The following is a 24,255-nucleotide window of genomic DNA, read 5'->3' as shown; positions in this document are numbered from 1 at the left end:
TGATTTCCTCTTGTTGCAATGTTTTCAGTTAGAACCTCAGCCATGGGTGCTTGGGAACAGGCCTCACATTTTGGTGTCTGTGTCTTTGCCAGGCTCCTTCAAGGCTCTCGAGTTAGGCAATGTCAGAAACTTGATTGTCTCAAAGACCGGGATCCGAGGCACTACCAGTTGTTAAATTACAGTAGGAGCGGTATGTGGTTCAGGACCTGAAACTTATTCTGTAACTACCTATGGAATACTTACAGAGTGTCTGCTGTGCATCAGGTGTCAAACTCTGTTGGGGATACAATGATGTGTGAGACCTTCCTGTCTTCAAATCACTGACATTCTGGTGGAGGAGAGGGACAAATAAACAGGAAGTGTTGTAAGTGCAATGGCATTTAAGTCCAGGGGCTGTGGGAGTGTGGACGAGGGGCCATAGTCCAGCCTTCCTGGGGAATGGATACTCAGAGAAGGTTTTGGAGAGCTGAGATGAGTTCCAGTTGGGAGCAACTGGGGGAAAGGAGAGTAGGGAAGGAATTCCTGGCAAAGAGAAGAGTGTACTCAAAGTCCTGGAGGTGAGAGAACATGCTGTGTTTGGAGGAACTGTGCAAAGTTCAGTGTATGTCTGGAGCATAGATTCCAGGGGCCGGGGGGTGGCAAGATACAAGCCTGGAAATCAAGAAAATATTTTATTATAACAGCTTTGAAAGCTAGATGAGAGAGCTTCCTCTGTAGGGTTGTGGGGGCACGCTGAAGGGTTTTAATCAGGGATAAAATGATCTGACATTTGCAAGGCCCCCTTCCAGAATTCACTCAAGAGACCAAATTGCAGAGCTAAAGGTTGCTTGATGAGCAAACAATTAGAGCAAACGAGCTGAGTGATTGGAGGAAATGATCCCAGCCAAGTAGCCGAGCTGGGTGATGTACACCTCTGTGATCCTGGGGTATTCTGTCTAAAGAACTGGTCCAGCCATACCAACTCCTTCACTACCACCAAGCGCACCCACTCTCTGGATAATCACCACCTCCAAGTTCATCACTGCTGCATCACCACACCCCTGTTCCCAGGGTGAGTGCTTATTTCACAGGGTTTCTTGTTAGAATGATGCTTTCCCAGTGAACTCTCAGGTTCCATTCATTAGCAGTACACTAAGACTTCATTTCTTTGGGTAGGTTACGGTGGGAACGATGGCTGCAGGAAATGAGCTCCTGTGGTCTCACTGTGGGGATGGACCCTGTGGTGGCCAGCAGCTCCCAGTGCACTGGCTGTCCCCACTCCCCAGTGGATTAGTAACAAGAATAACAACAAAAATACCTGATTGGAGGAGAAGCAGCATGGGGCTCGGAAAACATGAAATGTGAAGCAGAAGCAGTTAGATTTGATTTCTTCTCTTCCATTCATCCCCTATTTGACTTTGGGCAAGTGACATCATTTATCTGAGCTTTAGTTTTTTTGTGTGTAAAATGGAATTAATTGGGCTGTTCTCCTGTGGTTGCTGAGAAGACTAGATGGGTTAATGCCTCTGAAAATGTTTCATAAATTGTTGCTTTATACACAGTGTAAAAATAAAGCATGTACTGGAATGCTTATGTTTTTACAAAAAAATCTACCTGCACTTTTCAAACCTAATCCTCAAAATAATCCTTTTTTATAAGAAAACAGAGCCTGCAGGAGATGGATTGCCTTGCTCATGATCAAGGAGCTATGAAGGTGGGGACAGAATGGATTGTCTGTTCTTCCGATTTCTGGACCGGGGCTCTCACAACCACGCTGCTCAGCTGCTTAATGCAGCCGAAGGTTCGTCTTGCTGGCTTGCACTGCTCAATCAAGGACTCTGTGTACTTTCCTCCCTTGGAGTTGGAAGTGCAGACACTTAATTATAACTTTCGATTGCTTGAAATTATAGGGCTATAGAGTGACTGGCACGTGTTTCTGAGGAAAATCATATTCTACATCCTGAAATAACCATCTCCTTTTTTCATATTCGAGACAAATGCAGGGATCTAGCACATGCATCACACCCTCAAAGTGTTTCCTAGGATGACTTGGGAGCTTTGAAAAGGACTCTTTATGGAAATAAGGGGTGGGCTATTACGTCATGCTTCTCCATCCAATTGTTTAGGTTTTAACTGATGCTGCCCCAGACCATTGGGAAGAATTTGGAAGACTTATTTATGGCTTCTTGGTAATAGCGAGAGCACTGGCCTCCTGAAAGAGGACCTCATATTGGAGGAGGTGGGGCATTGGGCATAGGGTACATAATGGAATGACACATGGCAACTTCAGAAGTTCATCAGGAAGCAGCATTTTGTTTTGTTTTGTTTTGTTTTGAGATAGGGTCTCACTCTGCCTCCCAGGTTGGAGTGTAGTGGTGCAATCTCAGCTCACTGCAGCATTGACCTCCCGGGCTCAAGTGAACCTCCCACCTTATCCTCCTGAGTAGCTGGTACCATGGCGTGTACCACCACGCTCTGTTGATTTTTTGTGTTTTAGTAAAGATGGGGTTTCACCATGTCACCCAGGCTGGTCTCGAACTCCTGCGGTCAAGCAATCGACTCACCTCGAGCCCCAAAGTGCTAGGATTATAGGACTGAGCCACTGCGCCTGGTCTAGGAAACCATTTTTTTTTTTTTTTAAGCAACATAAATCTATTCTCCCATAGTTCTGGAGGCCACAATTCTGATATCAAGGGGTTGAAAGGGCTGTGCTGCTTTCGAAGGATTAGGGAAGACTCTGCCCTTGTCTCCTCCAGTGTCAGATGACCCCCAGTAGATCTGGACACTCTCTGGCCTGCAGCTGTTCACTCCCATCCTGGCCTCTGTCCTCACGTGGCCTTCTTCCCTGCATGCCCCCCTGACTCTCCCTCCCCTTTTCCTTATGATGACACCAGTCATTGGATGTAGGGCCCACTCAAATCTAGTGTAACTTCATCTTAACCAATTCCATCTGCAAAGACGCTATTTCCAAATAAGATCACATTCTGAGGTTCTGGGTGGACATGAATTTTGGGGGAACATTATTCAGCCCCCTATAATCTTCATTTATAAAGCAGGAGAAAATATACCAAAGTACTTCAAGCTAGTGAAGACTGTCAAAGATAAATCATTTTAAAGGCCAATATCAACTCAGCCACTGGGTTTTCATTAATTACTAGTAAGACCACCCCACCTGCCTCATGAAATGTGTCCACAGTACCTAGAGCAGCACAGGAGAGAGGGCCCAGTCCTCCACATGCTTTCACTGAGACCTCCCTTCCCTGGTGTTGGCATAGCCAGCCTAATCACTGCAAACTGGCCACTTACAGGAGCAATTCTAGGAAGCAAGCTATAATTAAAGCTGATTGCTAACTCATTCCCATGAGAACGTCAGCACAAATCTCAACTGATCAGGAAATATTAATTTTTTGAATAAACCTCCATTTGAGGAAACTTAAAATTCTGTTCTTTCTCTGTACACACTGGCCAAGTATTTGCATTGGACTTCAAAAAAATGATTATAATTATAGCAGGTGGAGAAAGTCATTTTTGACAGGATAAACAATGAAGGAAAAACACAAGTAAAGACCCCAGGGTGTAAGCAGTCTTGTTGCATGGTTGGTGTGGCTGCCGCAGTGGGTGTTTGGAGAAGGAGGCAGGAGATGGCACCTCCTTTCCCAACACCATGCTATTTGCCCTCCAAGTCTTGGTGTGGGCATAATGTCCTTGGTGGACCTGGCATGAGTGGGTGGTCCTCTCTTTCCCCCTGTAGCATCTGGTCAGTGTCTTCATTATGTCATCCATGCTAATGCATCTCAAATGCTCATTTGATCAGTTGCTTTGTCTCAAGACTGCGTTTTCAGAGGGAAGGTTCTATGTCATTTCTCTCTCTCTCTTTTTTTTTTTTGAGACACAGTCTCACTCTGTCACCCAGGTTGGAGTGCAGTGGTGCAATCACAGCTCACTGCAACCTCTGCCTCTCAGGTTCAAGTGATTCTTCTGCCTCAGTCTCCTGAGTAGCTAGGATTACAGGCACGCACCACCACACTCGGCTAATTTTTGTGTTTTTTCAGTAGAGATGGGGTTTTACCATGTTGGCCAGGCTGATCTTGAACTCCTGACCTCAAGCGATCTGCCTGCCTCGGCCTCCTAAAGTTATGTCATTCTTCTTTGTAGCCCTAGTGCCAAGTACCTGCCTGACCAGGACTCACCGAATGTTGTATAAGTAAAATGCTTAAATCAGGGCAAAGCCATATGTCAAAATTAAGGAATGCCTTGGGAATGTTCCAGAATTCTTCAGACCACTCTAATGTTTGAATGGAAGAGACAATTTATCTTTCCCTTCTTCATCCTCATCCCTCTGGGTTCAGGCATTGAGGTAAATAAAGCAGGGTTCATGTACATCTATATAAGCCTTGTTTTCTCTTATTTAATCTGGAAAATCAGAGAGACCCATGATTTTAAGGAAGGCAAGGACCAAGCACTGAGCAACTCAGATGAATTGTCATTGGAATTTCTGTTTGATGGACCAGAGTTGGGGTGGTGGAGGTGGTAAGTGTGTGAGGACATTGGGAAGGCCTTTCAGCTGCATATTCACAAAGCAGGAAGGAATCACTGAGAGCAGTGTTTCCGCAATAGATTGTATTGTGGTCTCCAACTCCTCGGGCCCCTACCTATTGGAGGGCGTCCTGTCCTACTTGTTGCCGCGTGACTGTGAGCACTGCCCTGGAGGGGGCAGTTCTCTGTCCCTCTGCTGGGTTTGGCCACTTGACTTCTTTGGCCAATGGAATGTGGTGGATATAGCATAAGCTAGGTCAGGGCTGAAGCTTCAATGCCATTGCTGTTAGCTCTGCCAGAGGATGGGTGTGACTAACACACAGGTTGCTCTCTGGGGTAAGGAGAGCATGCCACAGGGGACCCACAGCTCTTGTACAGTATGAACAAGATATCAACCTCTGAATGAGAAATAAGCCTTGATATTGCAAGCAACTAAAATTTTGGGATTGTTAGCATAGCAGTTTGCCAATACAATTTCAAATTTGAGCAATTTCAAAAGATCCACTTTAAAAAGAGCTGCAGTCACTGGGCACGGTGGCTCACGCCTGTAATCCTAGTACTTTGGGAGGCCGAGGCGGGTGGATCACCTGAGGTCAGGAGTTTGAGACCAGCCTGGCCAACATGGTGAAATCCTGTCTGTACTAAAAATACAAAAGTTAGCCGGGTGTGGTGGCACATGCCTGTAGTTCCTACTACTCGGGAGGCTGAGGTGGGAGAATTGCTTGAACCTGGGAGGTGGAAGTTGCAGAGAGCTGAGATCATGCCATTGCACTCCAGCCTGGGTGACAGAGCAAGACCTGATCTAAAAAAAAAGCTGCAATCAAAGTAAAACAAAAACACCCATTGTGTTAACAAAATATTTTGTATTTTTCTGGTTTATTTTTTAATGCTTTCATGTTGCTATTTCACTGAATCCTGGTTGTTACTTTGTTATGATAAGTATTGTAATCTCTATTTTCTGAGTCTAGAAGTAAACAAGACTTACATCTCATAGACAGCAAATGGCATAGCTAGAAACTGAGCTCTGGATTTTTTACATTAAACCTCAGGCTATCACACCATGGCTTCCACTCAACTTGGAAGGGGATGGTTAACTGAATCCTGGTGATGTGGTTTGGATCTTCTTCCCACCCAAATCTCATTTTTAATTGTATTCCATTGTGTTGGAGGTGGGGCCTAGTGGGAGGTGATTGGATCATGGAAGGGATGTCTTATATGTAGCACCTCCTCCCCTCTCTCTCTGTGTTGCTCTGGCCATGTGAAGTTCTGGCTCCCCCTTTGCCTTCTGCCATGATTGTAAGTTTCCTGAGGCCTCCCCAGAAGCCAAGAAGATACAAGCATCGTGCTTCCTCTACAGCCTGCAGAACTGTGTGCCAATTAAATCTCTTTTCTTTATAAATTACTCAGTCTAGGGTACTTCTTTATAGCAACGAGAGAATGGACTAATACAACTAGTGATGACCAGAATTGCACTAGTTTGGGGGTTCTATTTTGGCCAGGGCTACAGTGACTTCGACTGTGAATTCTTGACTTGCAAGGATGGAAATGATACATTCTGTAGTGACCCCTAGGGATGGGTCTCTATCTTGTTTACAAAAGGGTCAAAATAAATGCACATTCATTTCTATACAAAATATGCTGGAGAAAGTGCTAGAACACTCATGCACATTCTCGCACACATCACCTTGGGAATGGTATGAATCAACATTGCTGGTTGCAAATCAGGGTAAATAGTAAAAATGTTTACCAATGAGAATACACAAACACTGACCAGTAAGAAAAAACTCCATAACCTGGAGAATCTCTGGGGGAGGGTCTTTCCATGTTTTTTGGACAGTAATGAGGACTTTGTCAGCAAAAGTGGCAGCAGTACTTGTGGGGTGTGCCTTATGGTGATTTGGGGTATTTTAACCAATGTATGTAGAACTAGTTCAATGTTTAACAGTTGGTGCAACCGAATCCATGCATGATAATTAAATACCAGCCATATTTATTTGCAATAAGGAAAGTGATTTGTTAAGAGGCTGTCTGGTAGTTCCCACAGTTGAAGAAGGACCTGAGGACCAGGCCTGAAAGGGTGATGCAGCACAGACAAGCTCCTGCCAGAGGCTGGCTGGGGCGTGGCACTCATTCTGAGGTGGCCACCCCTAAGCTCTTGTCTGCAATGCAGCTGGAGCCATCATTTGTAGTTTACCCTGTGCCTTTGAGCCACTCTCAGGGACTCAGTCCTGAGCAAGGAGCTCCCTGGCTGCCTGGCAGCTACTGGGTGTCAAGGAGGGAAAACATCTTTCTTTCTTCAGCTCCCTACCAACCTTCGCAATACTTTCAACCAGGAGAGGAGCTTGGGCGCTGGACAGCCTGCAGGACAGATGTCTCTTCAGCAACTGGATTTCATTATGTCCCAACGACCTCACAATGGCTGGCCATCCACTGAAAGACCACTTTGAGAACAAGTTGTGCTTTTCATCTTGACATACGCAAACCCTGGTAAATATTTCCATGGTGCCCTGCATTTTTCCTTCACAGATTGGGCCCTCCTGTAACTGCACGGTCCATAATTGTCTTCCATGACTGATTGAAAGCTCCATGAGCATGCAGGGCTCTGATGTCCTAGACACTGCTGGAACTCAAAATAAACTCTCAACAAATGAATGAATAAGATGCATTGCCCCTTACTCTATCTATCTGTCCCACTGAGAATGTACATTCTTAGGGCAATTCTTTTTATTTTATGGCAGGCACTGTATAACTTGCTACAGCTTCAGTAAGTACCACACACTGGCAACAGAAGTGTATAGTCTCACAGTTCAGGAGTGAGAAGTCAAGGGTCAAGGTGTTGGCAGGGCTGGTTCCTTCTGAGGCTGTGCAGGGGAATCTGTTTCAGGCCCCTCTCCCAGCTTCTGGGGTTGTCAGCAACCTTTGGCCTTCTTTGGCTTGCAGAAGCATTACTCTAACTCTGCCTTCATCTTTGCGTGGCATTTTCCCGTGTGTGTGTCTGTCCAAATTTCCCCTTCTTATAAGGACACCGTCATATTGGATTAGGGCTCACCCCAATGGCATTATTTTAACTTGATTAACTCTCTAAAGCCCTATCTCCAAATAAGGTCACATTCTGATGTATCGAGGGTTAGGACACAACATATCTCTTTTGAGGGGACATAATTCAACTTACAACAGGTGTTACATTTTTTGTTTTAATTTTTTTCTGTAATTTTGTGAGCCTGGCAACTGATATTAAGTATATCATTGGGAAATCCAAATAAATTTATAAGATAGGGAAAGACTAAAGAAAGATTGATAAAAGGAATCCATCAGACTCCTCTCACCCCTACTCCTAGGTTAAAAAACAAATGCATCCCCACTTGGAAAATGAGGTGTATGGTGCTATGGTGCCTGTCACCTGCCTGCTGATGTAATTTGTTCCCTTGGCTGCAAATCAGCCTGTGATACTGAGCCCCTTCCAAATGCCCTCTTGAGCTGCACCCCCAGGTGGTCCCTCAGAGGCAAATCAAGAAGATTCATTCCTCCATTGTATCTAGAAGAGATAGATCTGGAAGAAACACAGAGCCCTCATGCTATTTTTATTCAGAAAATAGAAGATAAAATATCTCGCTGCACTTGCTAAGCTTTGCTCTCTCACTAGAGTGGAACAGAGCACCATCCGCCTTGTGGAACAAGTTTTCTTCTCTCCTAAATGGAAGAAGTAAGTTCAATGGTATCAGATGAATACCAATTTTATATTTAGGCTCAGGATTTATTTGCTGCAAGGCAGGACAGGGTGAGCCATTCTGTTTGCTGTTGGAATTGCTGGGTATGTCCCATGCAGTAGGCTGGAGGGCCAAATGTTTCCCTGGACAGCATCTTTAGGGCACTGAAGTAATGCCTCTGTCAACAAGAGAAAATAATAAGGTTGCTCTCAATAAAGGGAATTCTTTCTTCACAGATTTGTATTAGCTGTAAATTTTCTGTCTGAAACCCTGACACAGACAGAGGGAGAAGCTAAAATAACTGGAGGGAACAACAAACGAAGGATAAGTGAGTGGCGTGTGCATGTATGTAGCAGTTAGTGGTGCGTTTGTGTGGGGTCTGTCCCTGGAGACTGCTCTAAAGAAAGGCTTAGAGACAACACAAAATGAATTGGGAACCTGTAGGAAGAGGAATGCGCTACAGTTAAGGGACACATTTTTACCAACTCACATTTCCACCTGGCATTTCTTCAAAGTTCTGCTGTAAAAATGACTGGATTTTCCAACAGAGCTTTGAGATAGGTAACTATACCAAAATTGAAACGAATTGATTTTTTTTTTCTAGACATGTGGACAGAAAAATGTTTTTTTTTTTTTTCTTTGAAACTGTCACTTGCAAGCTCAGCTCTGGGTTATGGATTAGTTGCTGGGCAGGGCTGGCAGTTCTAAGGGACACCAGCTGTGAGGGTCATGGTGGAGCCTGGGATTGGTGGGAAATGACAAACACCAGGTGAGTCTCAGGTGATGAGGACAGGGCTGCCCTGTAGAGAGGGTGTGGGGAGCCTGGAATTTAGCTATCAGGGGAGGTGTCCACTCTACCAGCTAGAGATCAATTTAAAAAAGAGCCGGCCAGGCGCGGTGGCTCACGCCTGTAATCCCAGAACTTTGGGAGGCTAAAATGGGTGGATCACGAGGTCAGGAGTTCGAGACCAGCCTGAGCAATGTGGTGAAACCCCTGTCTCTACTAAAAATACAAAAATTAGCTGGGTGTGGTGCTGTGCACCTGTAATCTCAGCTACTCAGGAGGCTGAGGCAGGAGAATTGCTTGAACCCGGGAGGTGGAGGTTGCAGTGAGCCGAGATTGCGCCACTGCACTCCAGCTTGGGCGACAGAGCAAGGCTCCATCTCAAAAAAAAAAAAAAAGAAAAAGAAAAAGAGCCTCAGGCAAGTTGGACCTCAGGAAAATGCCTTTTTGATGCCCGATCAATTGATAATTATTGATTTCATATCCAGGGGCCCAATCAAATTGCCATGTGAAATTAACCATGATGCCAGGTGAAAGGACCCTGCTGGTGGCTACTGACCTTCACTGCTCCATTGTCTGCAGCTGCCTCTTCCTTCCTAACCCCAGGGGCAGCCCCTCAATTGTTTTTCACAGCAAAAGGTGCCAGACAATATTCGAACTGCTTAACCCTAGGAGAAGATGTCCAAGAATATCTAGTGAGTCAGAGACTTCAAAACTGCATCACATTTTACTATTTCTCCCATTCACTTCCAATCAAAACTCTCTTCCCCCTCCCAAATCTCCATTTATAGTTAAGTTTAAAAGTAAAATCATTATAGGAAAGTTAGACATGAGTACCAGGGTGTGCATGGTTATCTTAATGTTTTTGATATTGTTTGCTGCATGTTACGGTAGAGAGTGTGGGCTCTGGAGCCATCCTGCCTGCATTTGTATCCGGGGTTTTCCCAGCTGCCTGTGTGACTTTGGAGATGTTATTTGTTTTCTCACTCCCTGAACTTCCTCATCCTTGAACTTCACTGATGACCTTCGCTTAGAGGACATTTTGAAGAAATGGTCTTTTTCAGATGACATCTTGCCCATTTCCGTGCCTAATGCCAAAATGTGCTTTACTACGAGGACATGAGGATTTTATTAACCTTAAATTTGCTGAGTGTCTGCCCTGTGCCAAGGGTGTGTTTTTGTTTTGATCCACCCATCAACTATTTGCCCATTCCTGCTTACAACTCAGAAGATAAGTGCTTTGCTTGAGTGCTAAGTTGATAGGTGGCAGCTCAGCCGACTGAATCCTGGCAGTAGAATTCTGGATTCAACGTTCTTCCCATTATGCCATGGCCAAACATCTGCTATTGGAGGCTGCCCCGCCCTGAGCTTGCACATAGTGCCATGGCCCAGAACGGGGAGGAGGACCTGCACTCTGAGCTGGATAGTCTTCCCTCCCTCCCACCGCGGTCATGTGGTTTGGGGCAGCCTTTCGATCTTTCTGAGCCTCAGTTTCCTCATATGGCTTAGATATTCTACAGATTTGTTCTAAAACTACACATTTTAGGAAAGCGGTGCTGATGGAAACTTTGTACTAAAATTTGTGCCAGTGCTTCACGTGGTTGTTGTCGGCATTCCTTCCTGAGCGTTTTGAGAATTTCTTGCTCTCTTCTTCTGCATCTTCTGGCACCCCCCACCCCACCCCGTCACCATGCACTACATTGTGATGAGCTTTGCAACATTTGGAATAAGGCCTTTGTGTATGAAATTAAATGTCAACCTGCTTGGGTTGCTTCCAAATTTCCCTGGGAAACTTATGCTGGCATTTAATTTCTGATTAATATTATACTCTGAAACTTCTGGAGCTCAATATGCTTTTGTTGAAAGCATTTTTATTTTTTATTTCTTAAAGAAACCTGGGAAGTTCACACTGGAGAAGTTATTTCAAAAGCTCAGTTCTATCCATTTTTGCTGACGCTGGGAGGTGCTGTGTGCAAGAGTGTCATATTTTCATATCTGAGCTTAGTCTGACCTGCTGATGAGAGCCAGTTTACTTTGTAACAGCGCTCAGGATCCTTTCTATATACTGCTGAGGTCATTGCGATTTGCTTGCTAGAAGCTCTGAAAGGCCTTTTCAAGGCTTGAAGTTGTTTTCTCATCAATATGCTGACTCAATTTCCATGTTCTAAAACTTCTGGGTTCTGACTGATGATCAATTCAGATTGGAGGATGCCTGTGATCCGAGAGAGTTAATGGTCTTTCAAAACCTAATTTCAGGGGGAAGATCTAAGGAGAATTAATAGTAAGAAAAATGTGTAAGGGATCATATTGATCAGTTTGCAATCATTCGAACTTCAAAGAAAATTTCCTTTGAAAACAACTAATTTGCACAGCCTTTCAGCCCATAATGACTCTCTATAAATTATTAGCAGAAATTTTATGTCAAAAGTCATATGCTTTAAGCTTTACATTTTAACCTCTGTTTAGCCAGCTTTTGCGCATGGAGACTAATTTTATCTTCCTTTAGGCCTCATCCCCGACTCTTTGAAAAAAAAATTTTCAGAGGGGTTTTCTTGCATCACCTGCTTCTGGGGCACTTTATTAAGACAACTACCCCCAGGTCTCTGCCCATCATATTTCAAGAATACTTCTTTTGAACCAAAGAATCATAAAGTTCACCTGTTGGCAGGTTGTGCAGGCTGGAGGGACTTTTCCCAGACCAGCCTGAGCTGCGAGCAGCCCTCTTACAGCAGCACAGAACACAGCACTGTGGTCTCCATATAATCCCGCCAGAAGCAGGACGTACCACTTGACCTTGAACCATGTGAGCCAAGATGTGATCTCTGGCATCTGCATATTGCCTTTGGTCCTCTGGTCAGAACTGAGTTTGGGGAAAGGATTTTAGATATACAGACCATTTGCTTTCATTTAACTTCTATTTTAAAATTAAGTTTACATAAGAGACTCTTAAAAGCCTACCTGGTGAAATTTGCCTTTTCCTAAATGGTAGAAGAAGAATCTTAGCAAGATCATCACTCTATGGCTTGAAGAGATGACCCAATTAAATTAGAGCTAGATTAAGCAGCAACGATAACAATAGCAACAAACAAACAGGACAAGTCATTTGTGCCATATTTGATCTTTGCAAAGGTCTGCTCACATCTTAGGCTGGTCTGGGATAAGTCCTTGCAGCCTGCACAACCTGCAGGCAGCTGACCTTCATGACCTGGAGGGAAAATGCTTCCAGATCATGATATTCCGAGGGATGACCTGTTTGACTACAGTTAACTCTACCAGTTTGAAGCAAATAAGAAAAATGTGGATTATATGAGGCTGAAACATATTCTGGCAAAGGCCTTTTCAAGGGGACGGGGTGATTCTAGGCCCAGGAAATAAAGCAGAACAGCTGCTTCTTTGATTCTCTTCCTCCTCTCTCTCCCCTTCTTTCCCTCTATCTCTTTCTTCCTCCTTTTCTCTCTTCACATAATTTATTGCAAATATATTAACAAAATACTTCATACTAGAGCAATTCAAATGTACAGGGCACCTCAAGTGGCTGCCAATTGGAATAGGTTATCAAAAGAAAAATAGGTGCGCATGCTCACTTGCTTGTTTTGCTCTACTTACTTTACCCATTCAGTCTGCAGTGAGCTGCAACACCCTCCATTTCAGCTAGCTGGATCTGCAGAAAGATCCTAAAAATCTATTTTTCCACTGAGGATAAACTCTGCAAGGTGTTGTGGGTTTTCACCTTTTCTTCTAGGTAAAAATGAGGCCCAGATTTGCTCAGTGGTTTTTATCAGATCACTCAGCTAGTAATACGCAGCAAAGCCAGGACAAAAACCTCTGTTTTTGGACACTCCGCTGATTAACCTTTCTACTCCCATAGTGACTTCTTTCTTAAGCTTTAATGACTGATGCTATTGAGTAGAGTTCCCTGTAAAACTCACTCTTTATTGTATTTCCTTATTGCTCAAATTTTTACAGATTCAAGATGTTCTTTGAAAAGAGAACTTTCCTGAGGTAAGCAAGTATTTCAGTAATGCCCAAAGCAAACTTTTTTTTTTTTTTTTTGGCTTCAGCTCACTTCTGACTCATGTCCCTTGATAACTGAGCTCTTCTTCCCCAAGAACCTTAATTATTTTCATCACTGGTTCTTCAATTGTTCCTTGGCCTGATTTCTTCTGTTGTCTTAGACGCTTGATCACAAAACAGGAAGCCTGAGAGCTGGGTGCAAGCTCCACTTCCATTGTCCTCTAAGCCAGAGCTGAGTGTGGCCCAAGGACATTGTGTTGTAGGAACATTTTCTTGGATGTTACCTTATTTGTAGCAATTTAGAATTTCAGAATAAATCATCCAAAATGCTTTCCTCTCTTTGTGACTTTGAAGAGCTGGCCCTAGCAGTAAGGTCAGGTCACTGACTCCCTTGTCAGCTCAGCAGCCTTTGGAAAGAAATGGCTCTAGAATCTCAGGGCTGTCCAATCTTTTGGCTTCCCTGGGCCACATTGGAAGAAGAAGAATCATCTTGGGCCACACATAAAATACACTAACTCTAGTGATAACTGATGAGCTAAAAAAAAATTGTGAAAAAAAAACTCATAATGTTTTAAGGAAGTTTATGAATTTGTGTTGGGCCGCATTCAAAGCTGTCCTAGGCCCCATGCATCCCACAGGCCATGGGTTGGACAAGCTTGGCTCTAGATGATGTGAATTGCTTCAGGGGTCACCTGCATCTCACATTAAAGACCACGAAAGAGGGCAAAAAGAGAGTAACTCTGTTGGGTAATACATCGAGCTTTTATACATGCAATTAGTGCTCAGGGTTTCTCTTGTCATAAACATGAAGCTCTTCATTTATGCCTATGTAAGGACAATTGTCTAAATAGTTAATAATTTATGCCTATGTAAGGACGATCATCTAAATAGTTAATAATTTAGTTTGGTAGAGACACTGGGCATCAGAGTGGACCATGCCAGGAGACAGAGCTGTGAGAAGGGTCCTGGAGGTGTCTGCAACACCCCTTTGTTAGGTATTTGTGAATCTAAACATAGCTAAATGTAGAAAAGCTTCAGTAAAAATATGGTAAAATAACAAAAAAAAAAAAAGGTACACCCGTCTAGGGCACTTACTGTGAATGGAGTTTGAAGGACTAGAAATTGCCCTGGGTAAGTCAATAAATGAGTAAATGGTGAGTAAATGTGAAGGCCTAGGACATTACTGTCCACTACTGTAGACTTATAAACACTGTACACTTGGATACACTAAATTTATTAAACAGTTTTTTCTTTAGTAACAAATTAACCTTAGCTTACTATAAGTTTTTACTTTATAAACTTTTAATTTTTTTAACTTTTGAGTCTTTTGTGACAACACTTTTCTTAAAACACAGAAACATTCTACAGATTGTGTATAAGAAAATAAAAATATTTTCCTTCATTATATTCTATTTTGTAAACTTTTTTGTATTTTTAATTTAATTTTTGTATTTTTTATTTTTAAACTTTTTTTGTTAAAAACTAAGACACACACACACACACACATTAGCCTATGTCTTTAATGTGATCACACTGGAATTTTATCATATGATTGGATATTTGCCATTTCAGTCACATCCACCATTTACTTATTGAGTGCTTACTACTTGCCAGGCACTTTTCTATTATATTTTCTATAATTCGTATAATATTAATAGATAATATTTTATGTAATTTTGGTTAGTCCTTCTAACAATTCATAGTTTGTGTTGTCATCGGATTTGCAGTTGAGATCATGGTGCCTGAGAACAGGTAAGCCACTGAGACCTGGGCCATGGGGTCACTGAGTTGGGGTCACTGAGTTGGGGTCTGAGCCCGTGGCCAGCTGATGTGAGGCCCCTGCTCTTGGCCAGGTCTTTCAGGGCCTGACTCCCGGCTGTAGTGTGAGGTCTTCAGGGGTCTTTGCCTTAACACACTAAGTAGATTCTAAGACAAACAGCTGGAAACCTGGCTGGGGGAAGGGCAAGCACATGTTTTCTGTCTGTGTTCTCAGGAGCTTACGATCTCCTTGTTTTCAAACATTTTTCATGCATTTCACAAAATAAATGGGAAGTTGTGATTTCTATTTGATACACCCTCAAAAACTGGCAGGAGATATTTAGGGTCTGGGCTTTTGTTTGGAAAATGAGATGTAGCATTAAATGCCAATATATGCATCCCACCAGTTTATATTGAAAGCTGGGTTTGTAATCCACAAAAGCTGCCTCTTCAATTTCAAAACAATACAAAATTCCCACCCAGTTTCTTTGTTGAACACATCTCATTTATCAATCTCTGATATCGTTGAGGAGGCTGCGGCTGTTGCCCTCTTTTCTCTATCATCTTACCTCTTGTTCTGTGTCTGGGGAGGAAGGAGCTGTGCAGGCACATACTTGGATGACTGGCTGACCGCAGGTGCCCCCTGGAGAGCACTGAGCAGGCAAGGTCCAGGCTGACTCACCGCAACCTGGACCACCCTGCTTGTTTTTGTTTGTTTGTTTGTTTGTTTGTTTTGAGACGGAGTCTCGCTCTGTCACCCAGGCTGGAGTGCAGTGGCGCGATCTCGGCTCACTGCAAACTCCGCCTCCCGGGTTCACGCCATTCTCCTGCCTCATCCTCTCAAGTATCTGGGACTACAGGCGCCCGCCACCGCGCCCGGCTATTTTTTTGTGTTTTTAGTAGAGACGGGGTTTCACCATGTTAGCCAGGATGGTCTCCATCTCCTGACCTCGTGATCCGCCCGCCTCGGCCTCCCAAAGTGCTGGGATTACAGGCGTGAGCCACCACGCCCAGCCCCTAACTTGTTTAAAGCTAGGATAAAACAATGCCCAAACCATCTCCATAAATTCTCTTTCATCCAGCGTCCCTGGATTGATTAGCTTAAATCTGGGGTGTTTAAACACTTCAGTCGTTTCTCTAAACATCAGAATGATTACTGAGCAGTTCAATTCTTCCATTCCCGTTCAGAGTTCTTCAGCTTCACAACCACAGGAGCTCTCTATGGGGCACAGAGGGGCTGCACTCCTGCTGATCCTGACCCTCCAACACCTGGGCACAGTGTCCATGGCCAGGACTGAACACCTGAACACTGAGAGCTGCAGCACCACTGTCTCCTCCAGGGACTTGGCGCAGCCTTGTTTAAAGGTGCCAGGACAGACACAAATTAAAAATAAAAGGTTTAATTCTCCCCATTAATTCTCCCCATTTTGAAAATATTTTATCTTAGAAAACATGCAATTCTAAGAACTTTCTCCTCTCTTTGAAATGCATATACACTATTTTGGAGACTAGATGGTCTTTTGTCAGCTTTATGACCCAGGAATGTCTTTCTTAGAGAACGGGGAGCTACCTCTTTGAAATGTTAGCAAAAAGGGATATAATGAGCCGCCGTCTCCTACTTTCTCAGGACCGTAGGAACGTAACTTCAGTTGGTATCTGGCTCAAGCTGCAAAACTACTTGACATTCTAAAGATATGTCAAGTTTGTTTCTCCTCTGCATAAAGCCAACTGAGCTAATAGGGATGTTCACCCCCATTACCAGGTAAAGTTACTGTGAGCTGTGTGACAAACTGCGCTGTCAAATCCGCTTACTTGAGGACTGGTTATCATTTATCTACATAACATGCATGGAATGGGTTGTTTCTGCCTGGCTATATCAAGATTTCTTTCTGTCTCTCTAATCTTCTAGGGATTGCTAGCAATACACATCACTTTCTGGCTTAATGCTTACTCAATAATAAAAGTGTTTTTTTGTTTATTTTTTTTTTTTTTCTAGCACTTTCCTAGAGAGGATACCCAGGTTGGGAGAAGATTTTGTCTTTAGTTATATTTTCTTGACAAGGGGTAGGGTGGGGAGAGTTGGGGGAGACTTGGTCCTATCAGCAGGGGGATCCCCGGCTCCTGTGGGGTCTAGAGACCCTCAGGTTTCTCCCGGGCTGCTTGGTGCCCTTCAGCACACTGTAATCATGCTCCTCCCTCCATCACGCTGAGGAGTGGGGTGCGCTAACAGCCTCCACCCAGACTCTAGCAGCCTTCTGCCTGGGACCCTCTTTGGAAGGAGGGTCTTTGCCCCCACTCCTCACTTTCTAGGGAGGAATCCTCCCCTCACAGTTTCTTCAATTAGCTTCCCCCATTTCCCAACCTCCCAGGGCACAGAAGTGACTTCATGGGCTGAATTTTGTCCCCCCACCTCCAAATTTAAGTCCTAACCCCCAAGCACCTCAGAATGTGACTGAATTTGAAGACAAGGTCTTTCAAGCTGTGATGAAGTTAAAATGAGGCCCTATGAGTGGGCTCTACTCCAAATGACTGGTGTCCTTATAAGAAGAGGAGACGGGACACAGACGTGCACAGAGGAAGGGCCATGTGAGGACACAGAGAGAAGATGGCCATCCACCAGCCAACGAGAGAGGCTTCAGGAGAAAGCGACTCTGCCAACCTTTTGATCTCAGACTTCCAGCCTCCAGAGCTGTGAGAAAATAAATTTCTGTGGCTTAAGCCTCTCAGTCTGTAGCATTTGTTATGGCAGCAAGAACTAACAGATCCAATGATCCAGGGTGTATCTGAGGGATGTCCTCTTGTTGTCTGACTATTTTACTTATAGACAAGGATACTTAGTCACCTGAGCCCGCAGAAGCTCCAGTTTAAATAATACAAAAAATATCAATGTGGTCTCTTCCTACACGTGTTTGTCTAAGAATCTTCTAATCCAATCTCTTTTTTTTTTTTCCCATTTAGTGGAGGCAGGTCCACAAACATTTTGGCAAACATACGCAAGCTCCCTCCATCCGGTCCCGTACCTAGCCTGTGCGTGCTTGTCATGGTAGTGAGCAGCAGTGACCTAATGAAATAGGATAGAGTTTTAGCAGTTTTTGGCTTCTGGTGTGCATCTTTTGGAAATAGGAATATTTTTTTCTGTCAAAATGGATTCTGGGTTTATTTTGACTGTGTTATTTATGCCGTGATTCATCTGTGCAAAAACCTAAGCCATGGAAGATAGTTTCCATTTGCCTTTTACCTGGAATTTCTATTGGTTCACCCTTAGTGTGGGGATTTGGAGGCAGATTCCAGGCACCTGTTTACCATGGCTCAAGGGGCATTCCTGTGTTGACCAGGATGTTGCTTTCCCCCGGGCAGGAGAGTGAAGGTCTTGCTGCACCAGGTAGAAATACTTTTGGGTAAAGTTTGATTTGCAAATCATGGATGAGTTTATTCCAGGCAGAAATAAAGCATTTGATTGAACTGCCGTTTATGGGAGTCGTTAGCGTCTGCTGTGCACGCTTGATTGCCTGTGTGCTTAGAGCTCCCATCTCATCTGGGATGCTCTGCGTTAGGACTTCTAAGCAGAACGCAGCCTGTTGCTTCTTCCATGTGGTTTGCATTGATCAAACTTCTATTTTGTGATGCTCTGAGAATGGGGAACACGATTGGCTGTGGAATAGCAGCAATAATATCATTAGAAACCAGAACAATTATCCAGTCATCATCATTTGCAGGGCTAGCATGAACGATGGTGGTTAGAGAATGCATCGTGTTTGGACAGCATTTTATTAATTAGCATTTGACCCTGCTTGCTGGGGACGATGATTCCTGAGTTCTAAATGAATATGAACACAGATAACAAAGAACTGCCTCAATATCCCAGTTACCATGCCGACTATCTTATAGTCATTTTCTGATGACATTCTTGATTGATTCTTTTGGGAACTTTGGTTACCACACAGGCTTAAGGCAGTTTTTTTTCCTGCCATCTTGACAATAACATTTCTCTTCTCTCCAAGGGAAATACAAATGCATCTTCAGGGTGGTATTCCTTTAACTTGAGCTTAAAAATTTTATTATTAATTATCAAAGTTAAATAAATGATGTGGTTAATTATAACACTGATAAAGTTTTCTTTTCCTGCTGTGGAGACTGGCTCCAGAGAACAACCCGGGCTGCAATTGCTTGCGTGACCCGCTAGGTGGTGCAGCCGAAGAAAGCATGCGCATGCAGCTTCGTAAATGGCCGAGGAAATAAATAATGGGGTCGCTTAATGGGTTTGGGGATAAATAATGACTGTTTGCTTTTTTTTGACAACTTTGATAGAGATCTTGGGAATGAAATATCAGCTTGACAACCTCCTATCTGTTCAGCACAAAATCAATTATGTTTCTAGTTAAACATTAGGGAGGGAGAGATTTGATTCAAATGTAGGCATGAGTTTCATTTTATTTTTTAGTTTAGAGCAGTTCCTGCTTTTCTAAGGGCAAATAAAAAAGTTACAACAGAGAATGAAAGAATAAAAACCCCAAAGCACTCTGTATGGTCTTCATTCACCTGTAGGAAACAACCTTCCCCATGAGGTCTCTATCCTGTCTGGTTTTAAACTTAAGATTGTAAAAACTTTTTATGCTAGATATTATCTCCCTGGTAATGGAAGCAATGAAAGGCCTGAGAATATTTGTGATGCTCAGTACATATTGAGTGTATAGCATTGTTCTCCTGTTAAATAAGTATCTTTACTGGTGGAAAATGATTGAGCCACCTAGCCGGTGGCATACAACCACTGAAAGATAAAACATAAAGTTTCACCAGGAGCCCAGTGGAACACACACTGTGAAATTCAACTACAGGAACCCTCTCCACAGGCTCCTTCTCCTTCCCCAGCTCTACTTGCAAACTGTTACATTTTTATTTGGATTACTTCTGTTAAGAGCTTGACTGATCTAAGCTTTAAATCAGGTACTTAGCCAAGCATTACTGCTTAGAATAGGTTTGTTTGTGAGCTTTCTCAATGCTTTTATTTTACATTTTTTTGATATAGACCTTTTGCATTCACTGCGGAAGAGCCATCCCTTAAACAGGGAGCTCAATCAGCATCATAAGCGTAGGCAAGAATAGGTGTGACCTCTGTGGACAGCAGTTTGTCCAATAGTACAACATTTAAAATACATACTCCTTTAATCTAGTAATTCCAGGACTAGGAATTTAACCAGCACACATGCTTGCACAAATAGTTAGCAGTATATATGTGAAGATTTTTTTTTAACTACAGCATTGTTTGCAATAAAAAGGAAGCCTATAAACAACCTGAATGTTCACCACTAGAGGACTGGTTCTGTGAGTGTATCCATAATAATGCAAAATAGTGCAGTAATTCAAACAGATCAATTCTGTTTATTTATATTTACTGGTATATTGTCCATACAGTGATACATCTTGAACAACGTTCAAGAAATATTAACTGAAAAAATTGCAGAATAGTATTCATTTATTTTTACTTTTAATTTTTGTGAGTGTATAGTAGGTGTATATATTTATGATGTACATGAGACGTTTCAATACAGAATGCAATGTGAACAGGCACATCGTGAAGAATGGGCCATCTACTCTTTCAAGCATTTATCCATTGAGTTGCAAACAATCAAATTACACCCTTTATTTTATAATGTACAGTTATTATTGACTATAGTCACCCCATTGTGCTATCAAATAGTAGGTCTTATTCATTCTTTCTAACCAGAATAGTATTTATGATGTGGTGTCATTTGCATAAAAAGGATTTATCAATTATATCTATATATATATATAGATAGATAGATAGATAGATATGTGTTTGTGTATGTGTGTGTGCTTGAGCAGCATAGAAAAACTTGGAAAAACACACAAAAATGGTAACTGTTATCTCCAAGAAATGGGGCCAAAGAGAAAACATAAAATATGCTTTTCCTCTTGATTTTGTATGTTTTCCTCGCCAGTGACTTCTTCTTTTTTAAAAAAAATCCTGTGAATATGTATTTTTTTAAAACAAAGTGGGTTCCGTCTGCAGGTTACTATCTAAACACCACAGGAATGTCCTGAGCCTCACTGAATGATGTGTGAACCTCTGCCATGTCCTGCAGAAACCCTGAGAAGCTGAGTTTAAGCTCTTTTATATTGCAGAGCAGAGAAGCTGCTTTGTCCCCTTGCATTCCCAGGCAGAGTCCTGCTTCTCTTCCTGGCAGGTATTTGTGCACCCACCTTTCCCTTGGCCTCCACTTGGTGAGCCTTGGCTGGCACGAGGTGACAGCTGCTACTGCACCACAGGGCCAGAGCCTAATGGGCCCGGGAAATGGTTTCCACGGCTCTCAGAGGCTCTCTCCTTGGAACAGGCTGAAAGAGGGAACATGATGGATGCCTCGCTCGCCACCTTCCCAGGAGGACGCATCGCTAACTTCATAGCTTATTGACTCAAGGCCCTGCTGCAATCTGGTGTGAGGGACACAGGGATTTGCTGACTCTTTCAAGGTTACAGGGATTGTCACTGAAATGCATTTGATGCTCTGAGCTCCCCTCTGACTTCTCTGCCTCAACTCTGTGCTACTCTTTCTCTGCATTTAAAACAGAGATAGCCTCCGAAAGCCATGGCTTTGGAAATCCACAGTGCTTGCCACCAGGAGGGCACAATGCTGGGCTTACATGACTCTCCTAATTAGACCATTAGTTACATAATGACCACATTCAGAAGGAAGGGAAGGCTGTGCAGTGCACTCAGCATTTTAATGCTACTGCAATTGCTGCAATCATTTCTTAGGATTACTTCTGCCCTAATTTTCCCCAAATCTGCTGCACAGATGCAGCACCTGTCCCAAGCATCTCTGGCCTAACAGATCTATGCCTGTGAGCAATTTGCACCTAGCAGGTTCGAGATAGTGTGTCTCTAGTGGGCCATGCCAGCTAGTCAGCTATGTTGACCTGCACAGGTTGTGGAGACCTCACTTCTAGTTGGTGTGGTCCAAGGAGCCTGGTCTTCCTGGATGTGTGGCATTCACCAGCACATGCAGAAGAAGAGAGAGTGCACCTCATTTAATAGTGGCCAGGGCTATAGCAACACCTTTCTAGGGAGTGGAGAGGGCCAAAGGATCCCAGACTTGTCAAGAATGATCCTTTTGATAAATTACAAGTCAAGGCTCAAGAAACCTAGCTGCAAACTGTCCTGCATTTTTCTATATAAGGTCCAGAGTATTGGTCATTTGTTATACTTTCACCTATAGGCACATTTTATGTTTTTCTTTCATCAAATAAATAAAACTTAGCTATCTATCTTTAGATAATTTATATTTCCCTTCCCCCACCCTGCTGTGACTGTATTAAGACTAGTTGTTTCACCCATCCAGCACCACTGGGCACCTGGCCCTACCAGGGCAAGGAAAGGGTGGGGGCAGTGGGGATAGGTGGTCCAGTCTCCAGTCCAGGATGCTCAGCAATATTTGGATTCTCCAGGCTGCAAAGAGCGTGCCAGAAGGAGACCTGGTATTGCTTGTAGAGTGTCAGAGAGGGGCTGGGTTTGAGTTCAGTGGCTACAGGATTCCTTAACAAATACTGGGGTTTTATGGCAAAGAGTCTATTTGCAACGTTTGTTGAGCGATTTCCTGGAGCAGAAGTTGATTAAATTAAACCAGCGTAAACATCAGCCGCCACTGGCTTTCATCATGAGTTCTGGCAGACTGTCTCCAAAATCTTCACCAATTCCCTGATCATGTAGTGAGGTTTTGTAGTTGGGGCCCCAACATTCACTTTTGGTGCTTTGGCTGCATTGCTTTCCTTCACTTAACCTGGTAGACATCTCAGTGGTTCATAACCATGATCACCGGACTGATTGTGACTCCCACATTGGGAGTCCTAGGGTCTCCCTGGAAAGATGGGAGAGAGACACAGAGACTCATCGTTATCCTCCAACTCTCTTTTCTTAGGAGACTGAAGGGAGAGGGGGATCCATGTTCCCTCTACATTGTTCTGCAGCAGACTGTTCATTCTACCTTCACGGAGAGCATTTTCTTCTGCACTTTCTGCAGCCTGATCTTTCTTTTGCTGATATCATGGAGGTGCATTACTTTTCTCCTTGCACCCAACTTTCTTTCTTTTTCTCAGCCTATGAGCTGCACCAGGAGGCCTTGAGTTCTTTTTTGTGATTTCCCTGCTTTTCTCTTATGGGGTGTGTGGCCAGATTCTCTAGGTGTAACTTTTTGGTTGCATTTATGGGAGTTAGAGTATGAAGTCCAGGAATAGGAAGAAAACATCTCTCATGCCTCTCAACTCAGGAGATTGCCTACTTACCCTAACTATAAGATGTTCCCACCAAGAGAGACACTAGATGGTTAGGTAACTTGAGTGGGGTCCCTTCGCTTACTTCATCAGGGACATGGGATATTTCTCTGCTTGTTGTTTTGTGACAGGTGCTATTTTTGGAACTTGCTGAAATAAGCATTATATAAACTCTTTCAGTAAATGTAGTCATTCAGTTAGATGCAGTGACCTCTAAGTAGGGTTTTCAGGTATGACAAAAAGATAAAAAAATAAAAATACAGGACACCAGGTTAAATCTGATAAATTCAGATAAACAACAGATAACTGCTTTTTTCCCCCAAAATTCAAGTTTATCTGTGAATTCTACCTCTAAGGCCAATCTCATGCTGTCTTCCTATGAGATACTTTCCTAAATAATACCTTGACAGTCAGAGATTCTCTTTTCCCTTGTCCTCATTCTCCATCAGTTTACCAAACCATCAGCATTTTCTCAAGATGCTCCCCAGGATGACTCATCTCTACTCTTGATTTTGAATTATGGAGTAAGAGTAAGAAAATCTCTACCCTGATGAAAAGTCTTATGATCTGCACTCATTACTACCAGCTTTACATCACTGATTGCCTTTAGTATATTCCTGAAATATGCACATTAAATAACTAGGGCTTTCAAACCACTCCCAAAGAAGTTAATAGCAACAATCTCTGGTTTCCCCTATTTTGTATAATCACAATAATCTCTTTGCTTTTGAGGCTTACTTGCAGTAAATGTCTTTTGTGATTAATTAAACTGATTCAGTTCCACTACAGCAGTTAAATAATCACAGTTGTTGTTTATTACTTCACATCCTAAATGCAACAGAAGTGCTTGATTAAACAGCCTTCTATACCAAAACACCCCAAAGTGTAAGATGCTTGTAAATGGCAAAGGGGCATGGTTATTTTCCTGGCAAATGGAACTTTTTCCATAATAGTGACAGAGCAGCCACACTTACCAAGGATCCTCAATCCAGGATCTGATCTTGGGAAATCAGATCCCCACATACTGGTCACTCTTTAATGGTGGAAATTGGAGGAACCCTGACCACCGGGAGCAAGGGGATCTGAAACTTCGTGGCTATTATATGAATTGCAGTCATACCCCTAAGGCAGGTGCACTAAGGCATTGGAACTGGAAAGATAAAGAAGAATCTGACTCCCCAACATTCTGTT

Source organism: Pan troglodytes, chromosome 17 (genome assembly GCF_028858775.2).
Source record: "Pan troglodytes isolate AG18354 chromosome 17, NHGRI_mPanTro3-v2.0_pri, whole genome shotgun sequence".
NCBI classification, from domain to species: Eukaryota; Metazoa; Chordata; class Mammalia; order Primates; family Hominidae; genus Pan; species Pan troglodytes.
This window is presented reverse-complemented; position numbering follows the sequence as displayed.